The sequence below is a fragment of the Pelophylax lessonae genome, assembly GCF_965119305.1.
Source record: "Pelophylax lessonae genome assembly, chromosome: 13".
In the NCBI taxonomy this organism is placed as follows: Eukaryota; Metazoa; Chordata; class Amphibia; order Anura; family Ranidae; genus Pelophylax; species Pelophylax lessonae.
Window position 1 is genome coordinate 175,893,478 of NC_138780.1, and position 18,894 is coordinate 175,912,371.

Consider the following 18,894-nt stretch of genomic DNA (forward strand, 5'->3'; position numbering starts at 1 on the left):
ATGGTAGCAGATGACAGAATAGCAGGTGGACATACAAAAGAGATCAACCCAGTGCAGAAAAGTAGCAGTAGTCTCAAGAGCTAGCAATCTAGTTATGCAGATGTGATAAACAGTCTTTACTATGCAGAGCTAGATAGTGTAAGCTTAGTATAAGTTTATAGAGAATTCCCCTGCGGGGTACTTCGATACAGCCGAAGGGTGGTTCAGGAGAGGCGGATGATCCAGTAGCGGGATACAGGGATCAGCGCAGCGAGGTTCCGTCAGCGAGGTAAGCTTGCAAGCATGGAAGCTTCAAGCAAGGTTAGCATCCAGGTAAGGGTGTTTGAACGAACACATGTGAGTGAGAACCGGCGATTTAAATAGCCATCTAGTCCGGCGCTGGGTGATGACAGCTCCAGTCTTAAAGGTGTATGCGCACCTTTCCAAAAGTAAATGGTGGGGCGCATACACTTGTGGAAAGTGTAATTTGGGGTACCAAAGGTACCGGAACATTACAATACCCCCCCCCTTAAGGCCTGCTCCTGAAGGCCTCTGGAGCTGGTTTGTCTGGGTATCTCGCATGAAAATTGCGGATTAATCTAGGGGCATGTATGTCAGAGGTGTTTAGCCAGGTGTCGTCTTGGGGCCCATAGTTCTTCCATCTAACCAAGTACTGAAGTCTTCTTCTGTAGATACGAGAATCCAGAATCTCTTTTATCTCGTATTCTTCTCCACCTTCAACTTGTACAGGAGGGGGAGGTGGAATATTAGGCCTTATTCCTTGGTCCGGAACATGGGGTTTCAGTAGCGACACATGGAAAATGGGATGGATTTTTAGGTCCATTGGCAATGTAAGCTGCACTGCAGCTTTTCCAATAAGTTTCTTGATTGGGAAAGGTCCCAAGAACAGAGGTCCAAGCTTTTTGCTAGGGATCTTCAGTCTCAAGTTTTTTGTTGAGAGCCAAACGAGGTCCCCGATAGTATACTGTGGAGAAGGTCTTCTACGAAGATCATAGTACTTCTTTTGTTGACTGTGAGCGTGTGCAATGGTAGTATTTAGTAAACCCAGAGAATCCTTTATTTGGGTAAGATAGTCTGAGGCTACTGGGTTATTTGAAGGAAGGATGCGTGGAGGGAGAATAGAGGGATGGAACCCATAGTTCAAGTAGAACGGACTCTGCTTGGTCGTACTGTGGGTTGCGTTGTTGTAGGCAAATTCTGCCAGGGGGAGAAGATCCAACCAATCATCCTGTTGGTAAGAAGTGTAACAACGTAAATACTGCTCGATGCATTGGTTGACTCTTTCAGTCTGTCCGTTGGTCTGCGGATGGTAAGGAGAAGTGAGCTTCCGCTCAATCCGTAGTATGTGACATAGTTCTTGCCAGAATTTAGAAATAAATTGGGATCCACGGTCAGACAGAAGAGTTTTTGGGATACCATGTAATCTGAAGACATGTTTCATCAGGAGTTCTGCCGTTTGTTTGGACGAAGGTAGTCTGCGAATAGCAATGAAATGTGCCATCTTTGTCAGATGGTCCACTGACACCAAGATGGTATTAAATCCTTTGGAAGGAGGCAATTCTACGATGAAGTCCAATGACAAAACCTCCCATGGAGTTTGGGGTATTGGTAGACTGCATAGTAGACCGGATGGTCTCGTAGTGTCAATTTTGGACCTGGCACAGACATTGCATGAAGAGACGAATTTTTGTATAGATGTTTTCATGTCAGGCCACCAGAATTGCCGAGAAATCAAATTGAAAGTCTTTGTCATACCCATATGTCCTGCCATAGGCACATCATGCGATAATTCCAAGATCTTGGTGCGTAGGGTAGGTGGTATGTAAAGTTTGTCGTTGTAGTAGAGGAAGCCTTCTGCATCAGTATTTAGTTGTGGTGGGGGTGAATCCAAACTTATACCATGCAGAACCTCTTCCTTCAAGGAACGGACAACTCCAATAATGCGTTTGTGAGGTATTATAGGAACGGAAGGAATTTCAAAGTAGTTTTCTTCAGTTAGTCGTGATAGTGCATCCGCCTTTTTGTTCTTATCTGCAGGTGTGTAGGTCACTAGGAAGTTAAACCTTAGAAAGAATAGTGACCATCGTACCTGTCGATGCGAGAGAGTTTTGCTAGTCTGAAGATATTGGAGGTTTTTATGGTCCGTGTATATAATTATTGGTAATTGGGTGCCTTCGAGTAAATGTCGCCAATTCTCCAGAGCCAATTTTATAGCAAGCAGTTCCTTTTCACCCATGGGGTAATTTATCTCGGGACTGCTCAGGGATTTAGAAAAAAAAGCGACTGGATGAAGTGGTGAAGTGTGGGTAGGTCGTTGGGAGAGTATTGCTCCTACTGCCATGTTTGACGCATCTACCTCCAGAATGTATTGGAGGGATGGGTCTGGATGGCGTAATATGGGAGCGGAAGTAAACCTTGTCTTTAACAAGTGGAAAGCCTTATTTGCTTCTTCTGACCATTTAAATGGTATTTTTATGCTAGCGAGCTGTGTGAGGGATCTCACAATAGCAGAAAAGTTTTTTATGAACTTCCTGTAGAAATTTGAAAATCCCAGGAATCGCTGTAGCGCCTTGCGTGTAGTTGGTGTAGGCCAATCCTGAATGCAGGATATTTTACTCATGTCCATCTCGATTCCTGTTTTGGATATGATGTAGCCTAGAAAGAGTACCTCATCTTTATGGAACAAGCATTTCTTCAGCTTCACATAAAGGTTATGTGCAAGCAATCTCGATAATACAAGTCTTACATGTCTTATGTGTTCAGACAGGGTCCGTGAATATATAAGTATATCGTCCAGATATACCACAACACAGACATCTAGTAAGTCTTTAAAAATATCGTTTATAAATCGTTGGAAAACTGCAGGGGCATTGCATAGGCCGAATGGCATCACAAGATATTCGAACAATCCGTATCTAGTTCTGAATGCAGTCTTCCACTCGTGTCCATCACGGATTCGAATGAGATTGTATGCTCCTTTCAGGTCTAATTTTGAAAAATAGGTAGCTCCACGCACCTGCTCAATGAGCTCAGGGATAAGCGGTAGAGGATAGCGATCTTTTATTGTGATAGCATTCAATTTCCTGTAGTCGATGATAGGTCTGAGACTTGAATCTTTATTGCGAACAAAAAAGAGTCCTGCTGCTGTGGAAGAAGTGGAAGGTCTAATAAAACCTTTTTCCAAGTTCTCATCCAAATAGGTTTTGAGATGGGCAAGTTCATCCTGTGAAAGAGGATAAACATGACCGAACGGCAATTTGCTATTTGGGAGTAGATCAATGCTACAATCATAGTCTCGATGAGGAGGTAATGCTTGAGCATTTTTCTCAAGAAAAACCTCAGAAAGATCCTGATAACATAGTGGTGCAATCTCATCTGTCACCACAGACAGAATCTTCCCGGAAAACGGGAGGTTACACGTTTCCTCGCAATAACAAGAAGGGAAGGTCAAGGACCGTTTCTTCCAATCTATGGTTGGTTGGTGTGTGTGTAACCAGGGAAGTCCCAACACAATGGGAAAGTGGGGTGAAGGTATTAAATCGAAGGTAGAAGTCTCCCTATGAGACTCGTTAATAGTGACTAGAAGTGCTTGTGTCTGATCGGTGATCGGACCAGAGGATAACGGAACACCGGTAATAAGACTTACTGAGACAGGTTTGAGTTTAGAAATAATAGGAATTTTATTTAAAGCAGCAAAACATATATCCATATAATTTCCACAAGATCCTGTGTCAATCATGGCCTTAGTAGTAATCCTGTTCTGGTCCCACTGTAATGTCAAAAAAACAGAAATGTAGGGGTTAGTGAATGAAGTTGTCAATCCTCCTAGAGAGACATGTGAACACTCACCCTTCTTTTTGTTGACTAGGGGACAGACGTTTATCTTGTGATCCGGGGATGCACAGTACAAGCAGAGATTTTCATTTCGTCTTTTGGCTTTTTCCATAGTTGATAGCGGTGGGCGTATGGTTCCTACCTCCATAGGAACGGCCAGACTCAGAGAGGAAACGGATAATGGCATTCCCATCTTTTCAGCCTTTCTTTCTCGTAGTCTTCTATCTATGGTAATACTGAGTTGTATTAATGCATCCAGGGTTTTTGGCAGATCCGCTCGGGCGAGCTCGTCCTTAACGGCTTCTGATAGGCCAAGCCTAAATTGGGTTTTCAGAGATGCATCATTCCATTCTGAATCAAGGGTCCATCTCTTGAACTCTGCGACAAAGTCTTCTACAGGCCTCCTTCCTTGTTTCAAGGATCTTAACTGAAGATCAGCAGTACTCTGCCTATTGGGGTCATCATATAGGCTAGCGAGCTCTGCCAGGAACAAGGCATAGGAGTTGAGAAGCTGGTCGTTTTTCTCAAAAAGAGAATCTGCCCAGGCTCGAGGATCGCTTGATAGGTAAGAAATAATAGTACAAACCTTAATGTGATCAGTAAGGTAGGTACGAGGTTTTAGCAAAAAAAGTAACTCACATGCGTTTTTAAATTCGCGAAATTTTTTGCGATCGCCTGTAAATACCAAAGGGGGATTTATCTTGGGTTCAGGGGACTGAGCAGAGGTAAGTTGTGTCAGTCTAATTACCTGCTGCGACAGAGCCTGATTGTCTTCTTTTAATTCAGCAAGTGCGTGTATTAACGCAGATACTTGCTGTTTTAATTGTGTCACCTGAGTGGTTATTTCTGCTGAATCCATTTTTGGGTTCGTTCAATCTGTAACGCTCCTGCGTTTCTTATATGGTGTGGATTTTCAGCTGCAGAAATAGTTCCACGTCAGTAGTCATGTAAGAGATATGCTGAGATACCATTCCCAACCTCAATGGCTCATCATGTGTGGAAGGTCTTATTTCAGCCAGTAAATACACACAATTAGCAAGCTGGTTCCTAGAGTGACTTTATGTATGTGGTAACACAATGATGAAGGTTGAGGGATAGGTTGAGTGGAGGTGGTAGGTGATAGACACTTGAAGGTGAGACAGTAGCAGATGGATGCAGGAAGGTTTAGCAATGTTGTATGGTAGCAGATGACAGAATAGCAGGTGGACATACAAAAGAGATCAACCCAGTGCAGAAAAGTAGCAGTAGTCTCAAGAGCTAGCAATCTAGTTATGCAGATGTGATAAACAGTCTTTACTATGCAGAGCTAGATAGTGTAAGCTTAGTATAAGTTTATAGAGAATTCCCCTGCGGGGTACTTAGCACTATTAGCGATACAGCCGAAGGGTGGTTCAGGAGAGGCGGATGATCCAGTAGCGGGATACAGGGATCAGCGCAGCGAGGTTCCGTCAGCGAGGTAAGCTTGCAAGCATGGAAGCTTCAAGCAAGGTTAGCATCCAGGTAAGGGTGTTTGAACGAACACATGTGAGTGAGAACCGGCGATTTAAATAGCCATCTAGTCCGGCGCTGGGTGATGACAGCTCCAGTCTTAAAGGTGTATGCGCACCTTTCCAAAAGTAAATGGTGGGGCGCATACACTTGTGGAAAGTGTAATTTAGGGTACCAAAGGTACCGGAACATTACACCCTCTTTCTCTTTGGTGACTGTGTGATGGAGGAACATCAGTCTATCCAAAATATGATACATTTTTATAATAAAATTTGTAAGCAGGTCATACACCAGAATCTGAATATTCAGCCTTCACTAACTTATGGCACATTTATATTTGTTCGATGAATGATAGAAGATGGATGATGATGATGATTATACAAGACTTAAGGGGGTAGTTCACTTTTTCAGAAGAAATTAAAACGTGAACCAACTCACTGCTGCACCCATCTCCTTTTTTGATTATCTTTTGCTGCCCACGCAGCTGGTGTAGTGACCCATGAATCTGAAAAGTGCAGTACACAGTCACGAGGTTGTGTAGCATCAAGGTGAGGAGCGGGCATTGGTCAGAGCTGGTACATGACTATGCTGACCAATGAGAACTACTCTGAACCATCCCGGCATCTAGAGAGAAGAAAGAGAGGTGCAATCAGATCATACACTAATTGTGTTAAATTAGTGCTGGGGGAGGGGGGGGCCCAGTAGCACGGGTAGGGCGCGTGGAGTTTTTTTACTTATATACCTTAACTAAAGTATATATTTTATATGCGGCCCGAGAAAATTTCTCTAAACTCAATGTGGCCCAGAGAAGCCAAAAGATTGGACACCCATGCTTTAAACAGTACAAACAGTTTACACAGCACTTTACAATATAAAGGGAGACAGTACTGGTACAATACAATGCAAGACAAAAGGGGGAGCCCTGCTCTTTGAAGCCTACAATCTAAAGCAGTGATTGTCAACTTGCAAGGTAAAAGGGGCCTCAAATGAGGCCCCCAATGTCTCAAAAGGGCTGCATATAGTATTATTTACACGTAATGCTACAGAAAACTGTCACAGACTGAAGACTTGCTGGAGGAGATTGTTCTTCAGGAGTGGTTGGAGACTGAAGTCATGCTAAAGGAGACAGTCGGAGACTAGGGACATGTTGCATGAAACCACTAGACTCTATCAAGAGTCCCTTTACAAATAATTTCTCCCTCTAATTACTGCTAGAGGCCAAGGATTGTACTTCAATTATCAAGGTGCCATAAGTGGTCCTCGGGCTGCAGGTTGGGCACCAGGGATCCAAAGGGAAGGCGAAGGGATACAAAAAGAAATAACTGTGTGGGGGTGAGTTGTTTGAGAAAGTAAGATTATTTTCCTAGCTAGAGGTAAGATAGGCTTCCCTGAAGAGATGAGCTTTCAGGCATCATCTACAAGTGGACAGAATAGGAGAGAGCCGGACAGATTGAGGTAAAGAGCTGCAGACGATGGGAGAGGCTCTAGTGAAGTCCTGGGAGAAGATGATGAGGGGGTAAGGAGCAGGAAGTCTTGGGAGAAGCGGAGAACACGGTTTGGGTGATATTGTGAGGTTGGTGATGTATCTGGCGACAGAGTTGTTATTTTGAATTTTATTTGTTGGGTGATCGGAAGCCAGAGGATTGGCAGAGAGAAGTGGCAGAAACTGAACGGTTGGTAATTTATTTAATATTTTATTATTTTGGTCTGTTGAGAGTCAGTGGTCAGAGATCACCTGAAATTCCACAAGAGGATGGTTTTGACGCAAATTGTGAATACTATTGCCTAGAACCATAAGTCTTTAGAGCAGGGGTGGGGAACCTTTTTTCTGCCTAGGGCCATGTGGATGTTTATAACATCATTCGGGGGCCGTACAAAATAATCAACTTAAAAATTAGCCTATTATATTTGGTCAAACATTTAATTAACTCACCCCTAATGTGATGGCTGGATCTGCTTCTCTTTGGTGAGGTGTGTGATGTTAGCTGGTATTGGTGATGTTGCTACTTGCAACTGGTTTTCCAGATTTGCGGTCTGTCTGGAGCGCAGTCAGCTCTTTGCAGTGGTAAGTTTTGAAAAGAACTTCTGTGCTTTGGGTGCTGCTGGTTGGTACTGCTGGCTGGTACTACTGTGGGTACTGCTGTGAGTACTGCTGGCTCTGGCTGGTACTGCCGGAGGGAAATGCTGGCTCAAGACTCAGGAGCGGCACCACGCTGGGGGAAGATAGAGGCGATGGTTCCTGTATCTCGGTCAGTCTCCTCACAGGCGGAGTGCATTTAATATCACTCCGCCTTTGACTCACTCAGACTGTCAGAACAGAGCCAGAACTATTCAGGAAACATTGGCTCCATTCTTATAGCTCAGCTGAGACAGACAGACCAAGCGGCAAATGATTTCGGGGGCCGCATAAGGCCTGCGGGCCGTAGGTTCCCCACCCCTGCTTTAGAGGGACTGTGTGAATAAACAATGGACAGATGGTAAAATTCATGAGGGGTGATCCATCTAGTGATAAGATCCTGGGGTAACGATGGACAGTCCAATACTCAGGGCAAGCCTCATTCAAAAAGCAAAGGCACAGTCCAGTAACATGTAAAAAAGAACAGAGGCAGAGGCACCTTCTAAGTGTAGACTGTGTAGGATAAAAAAAAAAAAAAGTATAAAACCACACACATTTGAGCAGATAAAGACAGGCACATCAGGAACATCCTGCATCAGTGAGTCTCTGTACATGCTGGTAGGCTGGCTGGTGGACTGTGTCCTGCCATTTCTCCTTCTAGAACGGACCACCGGCTTGGTGTTTGGAGTGACCCAGGAAGGGGGTAGAATGCACGTGGACTGCGGCGTCTGGCATGTGACGTCACCGGAAATCCCACAGCTGCCCTGCCAATCTCATTGTCTCTCCCAGTCTCTAAAAGCATCAAATAATAGAGCCTTCCAGATAAGAGGGTCATAGACCACTATGGTGTTCTGTAATTTGATGGTGTTTTGCACACTTACAAGCTGGATGACAGTGAGCAAGGCCAGGAAGTTGAGAGAACAGCTGTCAAGTTTCAGTAATAGTGAGCCTTTGTAGATTTCCAACTCGGGGTTCCCTAGGACCCGGAGTCTAAGCCCCAGCCTGCTTCTTCACCTGGGCCCCTGATGGTGGAGAAGGACTTGCAGCAAGCTGGAATCAAGTCACGGCCACCAGGTAAAGAAAAAGGAACGGCTGCACTCCAGATGAGGTCAAAATCCAGATTTATTGACTGGACATCCCAATGTGACAATAGTGACAAGGTAGATGCGTTTCACACACTACAATGTGTGCTTAATCATTACCATTATCATTGGTAATGATTAAGCACACATTGTAGTGTGTGAAACGCGTCTACCTTGTCACTATTGTCACATTGGGATGTCCGGTCAATAAATCTGGATTTTGACCTCATCTGGAGTGCAGCCGTTCCTTTTTCTTTATTGATTATCCACGGAGGCGAGCCGGGGCGTGCACCGGTGTGTGTCATCGGGCTTCCATACCACCTCGGGCAGTGAGTTCCTTTCCTTTGATGGCCACCAGGTACACCAACCAGAAGATGTGGAGACCACTCGCATGTGTAGAGAATGTGCAGACTTGCAGGCAAGCATAAACGGTATATGAAGCTGGGGTCAGTAGATGGGACTCAGACACTGAATACACATATTAGTAGGCAAACAGAAGCTCAGAGAACTAGGAAGTTGCTCAGGCAACGTGGGCTGCACTGAGCATGTCTTACTTAAGGAAGAAAACTGGGAGACGGGCCAGGAAGTGATAGAAGGGAAGGGAAATATAAGCCCAAGGAATTGCAGGTGATGCCCATAAGTTGGCACAGAAGCCAAACAACACAGGAGAACCACTGCAGCAAGGAGGTAAGAATTACACAGGCAGGAAAACTGAAGGCTGAATTGTGAAAGGCACCAGCTGTCAGGCTCCAGGTGCCCCCTGACCGCCGACTTCCAAGCTGAAGAGTTAGACTCAGGGCTTTTTTTCAGTGGGAACGCGGGGGAACGCAGTTCCGGCACCTCCAGCACTGAATGTATGTAATGACAAGGGGTGCTGGGCTTTGCTACGGGTGTCTTTTGATGCTGGCTGGTGGGATATCTATTGTTGCTGGAGGTTGTATATTTTTGCGGGGGGGGGGGGGTTTATTGTTGCCGGGGAGGTCTACTGTTGCTCCTGGGGGACCTATTGCCCCTGGAAGGGATCTATTTTTACAGAGGGGGTCTATTGTTGCTGGGGTTGGTCTTATGTTGCTTGGGGGGGTCAGTTGTTGCTGAGAGGGATCTACTGTTGAGGGAACCGTCTATTGTAAATGGCTGCTGGAGGGTCTATTGATGTTGTCTGTGGGGAGAACTGTTGTTGCTGCTGAGGGTCTATTGTTGTCTGGGGGAATTTTGTTGTGGCTGGTCCATTATTGCTGGTTGGATCTACTGTTTCTGGGGGGTCCTTTGTTGTTATGTTATCATTAACAAATCCCATACAAATTACTTAGTACCACAAATGATACTTGATTCTGTATTCTCTAAAAGGGGCAGTACTGGGAGGTGGGTAGAGGGTGGAACCTAGGAACGGTGCTCGGAGGTAGGTAGGGGGCGGAGACAAGGGGTAACCCTGAAAGTGGGAGTTCCTGCACCTATTCTCTAAGAAAAAAAGCCCTGGTTAGACTTATAGTTCAATCAGCAGGCGAATATCATCAACTCATAAGTAATCTTGTACAGTCAAAAGCCTGAAGATCCAAATATTTGCGTAAACTGGGATTTTACTTACAGGTCTCATTTTCTTTAAAAAGTGTGATCGTAACGCAAGGACCTCTTGAACAATTCTGAGCGCTGCAGGTTTTACACGCACTTGAGAAAAGTATGCTCCAGGGTCAAGCGGCATGACTGCGGTGTTAAACAAATTGATTTTCACATCAGAGCTGTATTATCCTCTTGAGTTATACAAGGCTGTCAAAGACGAAGCCGGTTGGGTTGCCATGGTGAGCGCACAGGGTTATGTTCGGGCTCTGACACATACACGCGCGCGCTCTCAAAGAAGGGCACTTAACCAATAAGGGAGCTCTGCCTTCAAGGTTATCCCGTATACCTTAGATACAGCGTCACACTGCTAAATGTACTTTTCTCCCCGCGGTAGGTCATCAACGTTGAATACCCCAGCGCTCTGATTACAGGTATGGGGAAAAGGCACTTAATGCAGCACGCGGGACCTGGCGGTGTTACCGCAAACCACAGCATAGCGTTGTAGCAAAACGCTACATTAAGAATTATTAAGCGTTTTCAAATTCGGCCCCACCTCTCCGAAAATGTAATGCAAACCCCATCATTTAACCCTTCCTGATAGGAACTCCAGAAAATCGAATGTGTTTATCACATCCCTAGATTCTAATGCTTGCTATTTCAGCGCAGAATGCTTTGTCACTAGTTCGTAGTACCTCTACTTTTGTGAAAAAAAATATAGAAAATAAAAAATAATAACATAGTATATGCAAGTGCTACACAAGCCTTATTGTAATTTATCATTATTAAAAATGGCCTTTTCTTTTACACAAAATTCAGCGCAATATGGCAACCTGGAGGTCTTCAGTACACAGTTAGTGTACAAAAAGCCTCCAGAAATGTAATTTCCTGCTTGTGTGATTGGCTCATTCATTTTCCTGGAAGTCTGCACTGAGATACAAGTCAGATTTTAGGGATCCTCTGCAGTAAGAATTTCATTTTTGGTGAGATACTCCCCAAGGGTTGAAGAATATGTAAACCCAACATGTAATATTCCTGATATGTGCCTGCTGTACCATGTATTTGTATAAGAAAGTATCCTATTCTCTTTGTATTACTTCCTGCCAGTCCCTTTGCTTTCCTATTAAACACTGATTGTGGGCACTGTGGGCACTGATTGTGGGAACAGATGGGCACTGTTTTTTTACTTTTCTGTAATCAGGGCACTGATGATCAGTTCTCTGATTACCTGTCCTAGACTCCCCTTTGAGGAGGAGACACTGATCGGCGTGAGGTAAGGAGAGCCGATAAACGGCACTCCCTCATTTACATGTGACCGGCTGTGATTGGACACAGCCGATCACATGGGTAAAGAGCCACGTCATTGGCTCTTTACCAAGATCGGGGTCGCGCCATGTCCTAGCAACACGGCACGGCCACGATCGCCGCACTGCGCGCCCCCGTGCGCGCGCGAGAGAAGCTGTTCTGGGGTGCCGTCATATGACATCGTCCCAGAACGAGAGCAACATCGCTCCACTGTCATTTGAAGGTGGGCGGGCGGGCGGGCAGCAAGTGGTTAAAAAAAAAACAAGACTATAATATCACTTTAAGGCTACAGGGTGGGTTAGGTTTCGTGTTAGAATTACAAGTAGGGTATGCGTTAGTCCCCATTCAAATAAGGCAATTAGAAATCAGGGGCAGAATCGCCGCAACTCTGCCCCATAATTTCAAATCTTGACAGAACACACATCGCGCGTTTGGGTGTCGCTATTTCTAATGGTACCCCAAACACGGTGCGATTCTGCTGCGATTGTTGCACCACAGAGCCACCGACAATCACAGAAAAATGCGCAGTTAAAAATCGCGCTAAGCTTGTAGCTCGAAAAGGAGCAGGATCTCCTTTTGTGTGACAAACGCGCATAGGGAGTGATTGGGCTGCCCTATGCGCAACACCCGTTTCTGCGTGTAAATTGCGCTTTAAAAATCGCGAGGGGGAACACTCATTCCTGCTATGTGAGCTCTAAACAGGGCCTTAGGGTTATAGGAAGGGTTTGTTTGAAGGCTACAGGGAGGGTTAGTGTTGGGTTTACAGGGCAAAATGGTTTTAACCACTTCAGCTCCAGAAGATTTACCCCCTTCATGACCAGGCCATTTTTTTGGATACAGCACTGCGTTACTTTAACTGCCAATTGCGCTGCTGTGCGACGCTGTCCCCAAATAAAATGAATGTCCTTTTTCCTACAAATAGAGCTTTCTTTTGGTGGTATTTGATCACCTCTGTGGTTTTTATTTTTTGCGCTGTAAACAAAAAAAGACTGACAATTTTGAAAAAAACAAAAAACACTATTTTACTTTCTGCTAAAAAACACATCCAAAAAAAAAAAAAATGTAAAAAATCTAATCTCTTCATCAGTTTAGGCTAATATGTATTCTGCTACATATTTTTGGCAAAAAAAAAAAATATATCCCAATAAGCATATATTAATTGTTTTGCAGAAAAGTTATAGTGTCTACAAACTATGGGATATATTTTTATATTTTTTTTTACTTATTTTTACTAGTAATGGCAGCGAACAGCGCCTTATAGTGGGACTGCGATATTGCGGTGGACAAATCAGACGGGGGGGGGGGGGTGCTTGTACTGTGGGAAGGCAGACATCAGTGTTCCTGCTTAGCAGGAACCCAGGATCATAGCCTTCCCTTGTCACAGAACAGCAATTTTCCTTGTTTACATAGGCAGATCACAGTTCTGCTGGTCTTCCGAACAATCGGCAGGTCCCGGCGGACATCGTGTCCACCAGACCCGCTGGTTGCATCTTGCATACATTGTTCATTTGGCAGGGTGTGCAGGAGCTGAACAATCACATAACAGCCTATGTGGAGCACAGCTGTAGTAATGAAAACAGGAGAAGTGTGTCCCCAGAAGTCTGTAAAGCTCACCATAAATGTGATTGGACACAGTGGGAGCGGGTCGCCGGTGGCGTGCCCTATGTACGGATGTGAAGAATCACCTACAGGTATGTGATTCTGCCCAGAGCGGCTGCCTGGCCGCAGTAAATGTATATGGGGCGGTCGGCATCTGGTTAAAGGCTAAGTTCACCTTTTTGGACAGAATTTCACTTTTAAAAATAAATTGAAGCCTTTTCTAATGTCTTTTCTGCCCAAGCCATCCCTATGTACCTATCTCTCATTTACCTAGTCCATTGAAGCTTTCAATCTTCTCCTCTGTGTTCAAAATGGAATTATTACTATACCACCTTATTTCCTCCACTTTCTTACGTCTTTCTTTAAGGTGGCCATGTACAATGTACAATATTTGTGAAATCTCCTTTAGATTTACCAAAACTATAAAATAAGAGGATACACTGATCTATCCAATTACTCTGTGTCCAATTAGGCAAGCCCTTGTACTTTACCAAAACTATAAAATAAGAGGACACACCTATCTATCCATTCACTCTGTGTCCAATTAGGTAAGCCCTTGTACAACATAGTTGATGGTAGATCTAATGGGGATTGTACAATCAGATTCTACAGTGTATAGTGAGCTTTACGGACTTCCAGGGACACGCTTCTTCTGTTTTTATTACTACAGCTGTGCTCCACATAGGCTATTATGTGATTGCTCAGCTTCTGCACACCCTGCCAAATGAACAATCTATGCAAGATGAAGGTAACCAACTGAGGATTTGCAGAGGAAAAGGGGGAGAACAGCGCTCACTGACAATGTCTGCATTGGAAAAGCATGTAAGTACAGAGGTGGGTGGGAGCAATCTCTTGGAGGGGGAGGGCAGGGTATGTGTTACAGGGGGGATTGGAGTGGGTTAGGGTTACAGGGTGGATTAGTGTTAGGGTTATAGGGAGAATTAGTGTTGAGGTTACAGGGAAGTTTAGTGTTAGAGCTACAGGGAGGGTTAGTGTGAAGGTTACTTTGAACATTAGTGTAAAGGATACATAGAGAATTAGTATTAGGGTTGAGGTTATAGGAAAGGTTGGTATTAACGCTACTCCACTCAAAATAGAAAACAAAATATTTGCAAACGTCTATAGGTTCCATTGCCTACCAAAATTAACCTTATGCCCGTACTTTGTTATCAGCAACCGTTTCACCTTTTAGACTGGGACTCCATCTTCCGAGCATACAATTATTTTTCTAGGGAGTCTCAACTCTGCCTCCTAATAAATGTTTTATATTTGCCTGACCTTCGCGTCTATTGTGCATACCTGCGGTTGCCTCATCCAGGACTTTTGTCAGAGCTACAGATCGGTGAAACTGCAGTAAATATATAGTCATAAATATACTTCTGACAATGTGGATCTTATGTCTAGTAGAAAAACAATAGTAGAAACTGTTGGATATCTTTATCAAAAAATACAGAAATTAAATCACAGATGTAAAAAAAAAAAAAAAAAGAGCAAACATCTGATGTGAGTGTACCCCCGACTGGCAGCCTATTGCAGGGAGCACAATGGAAAAGCATGTTCCTTTGTTGGTTGTGTACTCCGCAATTCTGTGGCAATTTGGAGACTTTCCTAGTTTTGATTAGAAATATAACTGCATGGATGTGAACGGTCCATAGCAATATGCCACTCTATCTATCTATCTATCTATCTATCTATCTATCTATCTATCTATCTATCTATCTATCTATCTATCTATCTATCTATCTATCTATCTATCTATCTATCTATCTATCTATCTATCTATCTATCTATCTATCTATCTATCTATCTATCTATCTATCTATCTATCTATCTATCTATCTATCCCGTGATATATAAAAAGGGAAAGGTGGGGGTCCCAGGGGGCAGGAACAGGAGGTAGCGGTACACTGGGGCAACCACTACTGAAATTAGTTAGGGAAAGGTGGGGTCGGGAACAGGAACAGGAGGTAGCGGTACACTGGGGCAACCACTACTGAAGGTAGTTAGGCAAAGGACGTTTTGCCTTGTATTGTATGCCAAGCTGAGCTTTCAGTAAAAGCTGTTTAACAGCATAAAGCCTGGTCTGAAGTTACTCAAGGGGTTCAAGTGAGGTCCTGGCACTTCTTAACCACTTAAGCCCCGGAAGATTTTACCCCCTTCCTGACCAGGGCCTATTTTGCGATTCGGCCCTGCGTGACTTTAACGGACAATTGCGCGGTCGTGCGGCACTGTACCTAAACGAATTTGACGTTCTTTTTTTCCCCACAAACAGAGCTTTCTTTTGGTGGTATTTGATCACCTGTGCGATTTTTGATCATGCGCTATAATCAAAAAAAGAGCGACAATTTTGCAAAAATAACAATATTTTTCACATTTTTTTATATGAAATTCCCCCCCAAAAAATGTAAAAATCACATTTTTTTTAAATTTTTCGGCCAATTTGTTTTCTGCTACCTATGTTTGGTAAAAAAAATCACAATAAGCGTATTTTGATTGGTTTGCGCAAAAGTTATTGCGTTTACTAACTACGGGAAAGATTTTTGTTGTTTTTTTTTTTAACGAGTAATGGCGACGATCTGCGATTTTTTTTTTGCGGGACTGCGACATTGCAGCAGACAGATCGGACCCTTGACTGACATTTGACACTTTTGGGGGTACCAGTGACATTACTGCAGTAATCAGTGCTATACATATGCACTGTTACTGTAAAAATGACACAGCTGATTGGCATTATGGAGATCTATGGCCTGATCACTAGGTATGGAGAGGCAAGAGTCAAGCTTAGCACGTATGAGGCCTGTACTATGTACTCGGCGGGACCCAATTCTGTTACTGGGAGTGAGGCAACTGAGGTACGCTGACTGGTGGAGTGGGCATAGGCTCAGCATGTCATTCCTAATGCAACACATACACCTATTCAAGTGTGTAGAACAAGGGACAATATCTTTTGAAGGACTCTGCATACAATACTACACACAAGTGGCTCATCTCTGAGTTGGGGGGGAGGAATACCTTAACCACTTGCCGACCGCCGCAAATACATATACTGCGGCGGTCAGCCCCTCACAGGCAAAGTGATGTATGGGTACGTCACTAGCCTGTGAGGCTCTGGGGAGCGAGCGCACGCCGCCGGAGGTGCGCTCCCGCTAGCTCACGGACCCCCCCCCGCGCGTGTGCCCAGCGGACCCGATGTCCGCCGGGCACTCACGATCGTCCGTTAGAGCGGGAGAAAGGCAGGCGGCTGATGTAAACAAAGCCGCCTGTCATTCTCCCCTGTGTAAGAACAGTGATCATACGGTTCTACTATGTAGGACCGTTGATCATTATTCCTACAGCTCAAGCCACAGCCAATCACAGTTAGAATCATGTCCCTAGGGACACACACAACCCCTCCCTCTCAAATAAAGTTAACCCCTTCACTGCCAGTGTCATTTTTACAGTAACAGTGCATATTTATAGCACTGATTACGGAAGTAATGTCACTGGTACCCCCAAAAGTGTCAGTCAAGGGTCCGATGTGTCCGCCGCAATGTCGCAGTCCCGCAAAAAAAATCCCAGATCGCCGCCATTACTCGTTAAAAAAAAAAACACCAAAAATGACAGAAATCTTTCCCTTAGTTAGTAAACGCAATAACTTTTGCGCAAACCAATCAAAATATGCTTATTGCGATTTTTTTTACCAAAAATATGTAGCAGAAAACAAATTGGCCAAAAATGTTAAAATATTTAGATTTTTACATTTTTGGGGGGGGGGGAATTTCATATAAAAAAATGTGAAAAATATTGTTATTTTTTCAAAATTGTCGCTCTTTTTTTGTTTATAGCGCAAAAATTAAAAATCGCACAGGTGATCAAATACCACCAAAAGAAAGCTCTGTTTGTGGGGAAAAAAGGACATAAATTTTGTTTCAGTACGGCGATGCATGACCGCGCAATTGTCAGCTAAAGTCGCACAGTGCCGAATCGCAAAAAGTGGCCCAGACGTAAGACAGCAAAATCCTCCGGTGGTAAAGTGGTTAAACTATTTGGATGTAGCACAAGGCAGTTTTTTGGTAAAGGGCTGGAGAGAGGTACAATAATTAGTGTCTGCAGGCAACTGTGAAGCATGGTGGAGGTTCCTTGCAAGTGTGGGGCTGCATTTCTGCAAATGGAGTTGGAGGTTTGGTCAGGATCCATTGGGGTTCTCAATGCTGAGAGATACAGACAGATCAGGGGGGCGTGAAATTGGCCCCAAATTGATTCTGCATCAGGACAACGACCCCAAGCATGCAGCCAATGGCATAAAGTGGAACTTCACTCTCCGAATCAACATAGATAATTTTTAATCCTTATATTGCTAGCATAAGCAAATAGATAGGAAAGTAGATTATATTTACTTGTTTTAAACTTTTTTAAATGAAGATACATCATACATCCCAGGAGTCTTCAGGAGGGGAGGAGAGGGGGGGAGGGTTTTTTTTTTCCAGCTAGGCGAACTCTCCTGCATCCATACTTGAACTAATGGCAGATGGATTCCAGGAAGTAAATGCTACATGAATCATTTGCCCTTACTCAAGATCGTCATGGGCAGAATTACTAGGAAGGTGTTTTTCAAAGTGATTTCTCAACAAATTAAAGCATGGAGACATAGTTGGATGGGGGAGTTTGCTTTAAATGATAAATTAATTAAATAGCAGTTTTGGTGGTGCTCAGATGCAGTGAAGATCCACTTTAAGAACTATCTTCAGTGTAAAGAAGAACAAGGAGTCCTGGAAGTAATGGTTTGGCTCCCACAGAGCCCTGATCTCAACATCAAAAAGTCTGCCTGGAATTACAAAAAGAAACAAAGATTTCAGGCAGCCGACATCCACAGAAGATCTTTTCTTAGTTGTTCAAGATGTTTTGAACAACCTAGTTCCTTCAAAAACTGTGTGCAAGTGTACCTAGAGGAATAATAAAATAAACTATTAACACTTCCATTTCTAAAAGTGTTCTTCATTTACAGCATTTTTCCCCAGAACTGCCGAGGACTATCACAGTCACCTCGCCGACTTACAATACTTAACCACTTTACCGCTGCTCACGTTGAGCCTACTGCGGCAAAGTGGCTGTTGTAGGTCTGACGACGTAGACCTACGTCAGCAGACCCTCCCTCTTCTAGGCGGCGCGCGCGTGCCGCCGGAGGCGAGCTCCTGCTGTATTCAGTCACAGCGGGAGTCGGGCCAGGGGAGGAGCGGCGGCGATCGCCGGCGCTCTTCCCCGATCGTCGGGGAATCGAGTGTGGAGATCCGCCCGCCTGTGTAAACACAAGCGGGCGGATCTCCGAAGTGACAGGCAGGGTCAGATTGCAGGGTTCAGCATAGCTGAACCCTGGATCTGTCCTTGTGTCACACAGTCACCTCCCCCCCCCACACGTTAGTAAGCACCAGGCATACATTAACCCCTCCCTCTCCAATAAAATAAACCCCTTCACTGCCAGTGTCATTTTTACAGTAACAGTGCATATTTATAGCACTGATTATGTAGTAACGTCACTGGTACCCCCAAAAGTGTCAAAAATGTCAGTCAGGGGTCCGATCTGTCCGCCGCAATGTCGCAGTCCCGCAAAAAAAAATCGCAGATCGCCGCCATTACTCGTTAAAAAAAAAACACCAAAAATGACAGAAATCTTTCCCTTAGTTAGTAAACGCAATAACTTTTGCGCAAACCAATCAAAATACGCTTATTGCGATTTTTTTTACCAAACACAGCAGAAAACAAATTGGCCAAAAATTTTAAAAAATTTTGATTTTTACATTTTTTTGGGGGGGAATTTCATATAAAAAAATGTGAAAAATATTGTTATTTTTTCAAAATTTACACTCTTTTTTTGTTTATAGCGCAAAAAGTAAAAATCGCACAGGTGATCAAATACCACCAAAAGAAAGCTCTGTTTAT

General features: G+C 44.0%; 1 protein-coding gene across 1 annotated transcript in view; it reads right to left on the reverse strand.

Moving 5' to 3' along the window:
- The window catches only part of EXOC3L4 (exocyst complex component 3 like 4), a 127,515-nt gene that overhangs the window by 75,394 nt on the left and 33,227 nt on the right, over nt 1-18,894 (reverse strand). The gene's annotated exons all lie outside the window — the stretch shown is intronic.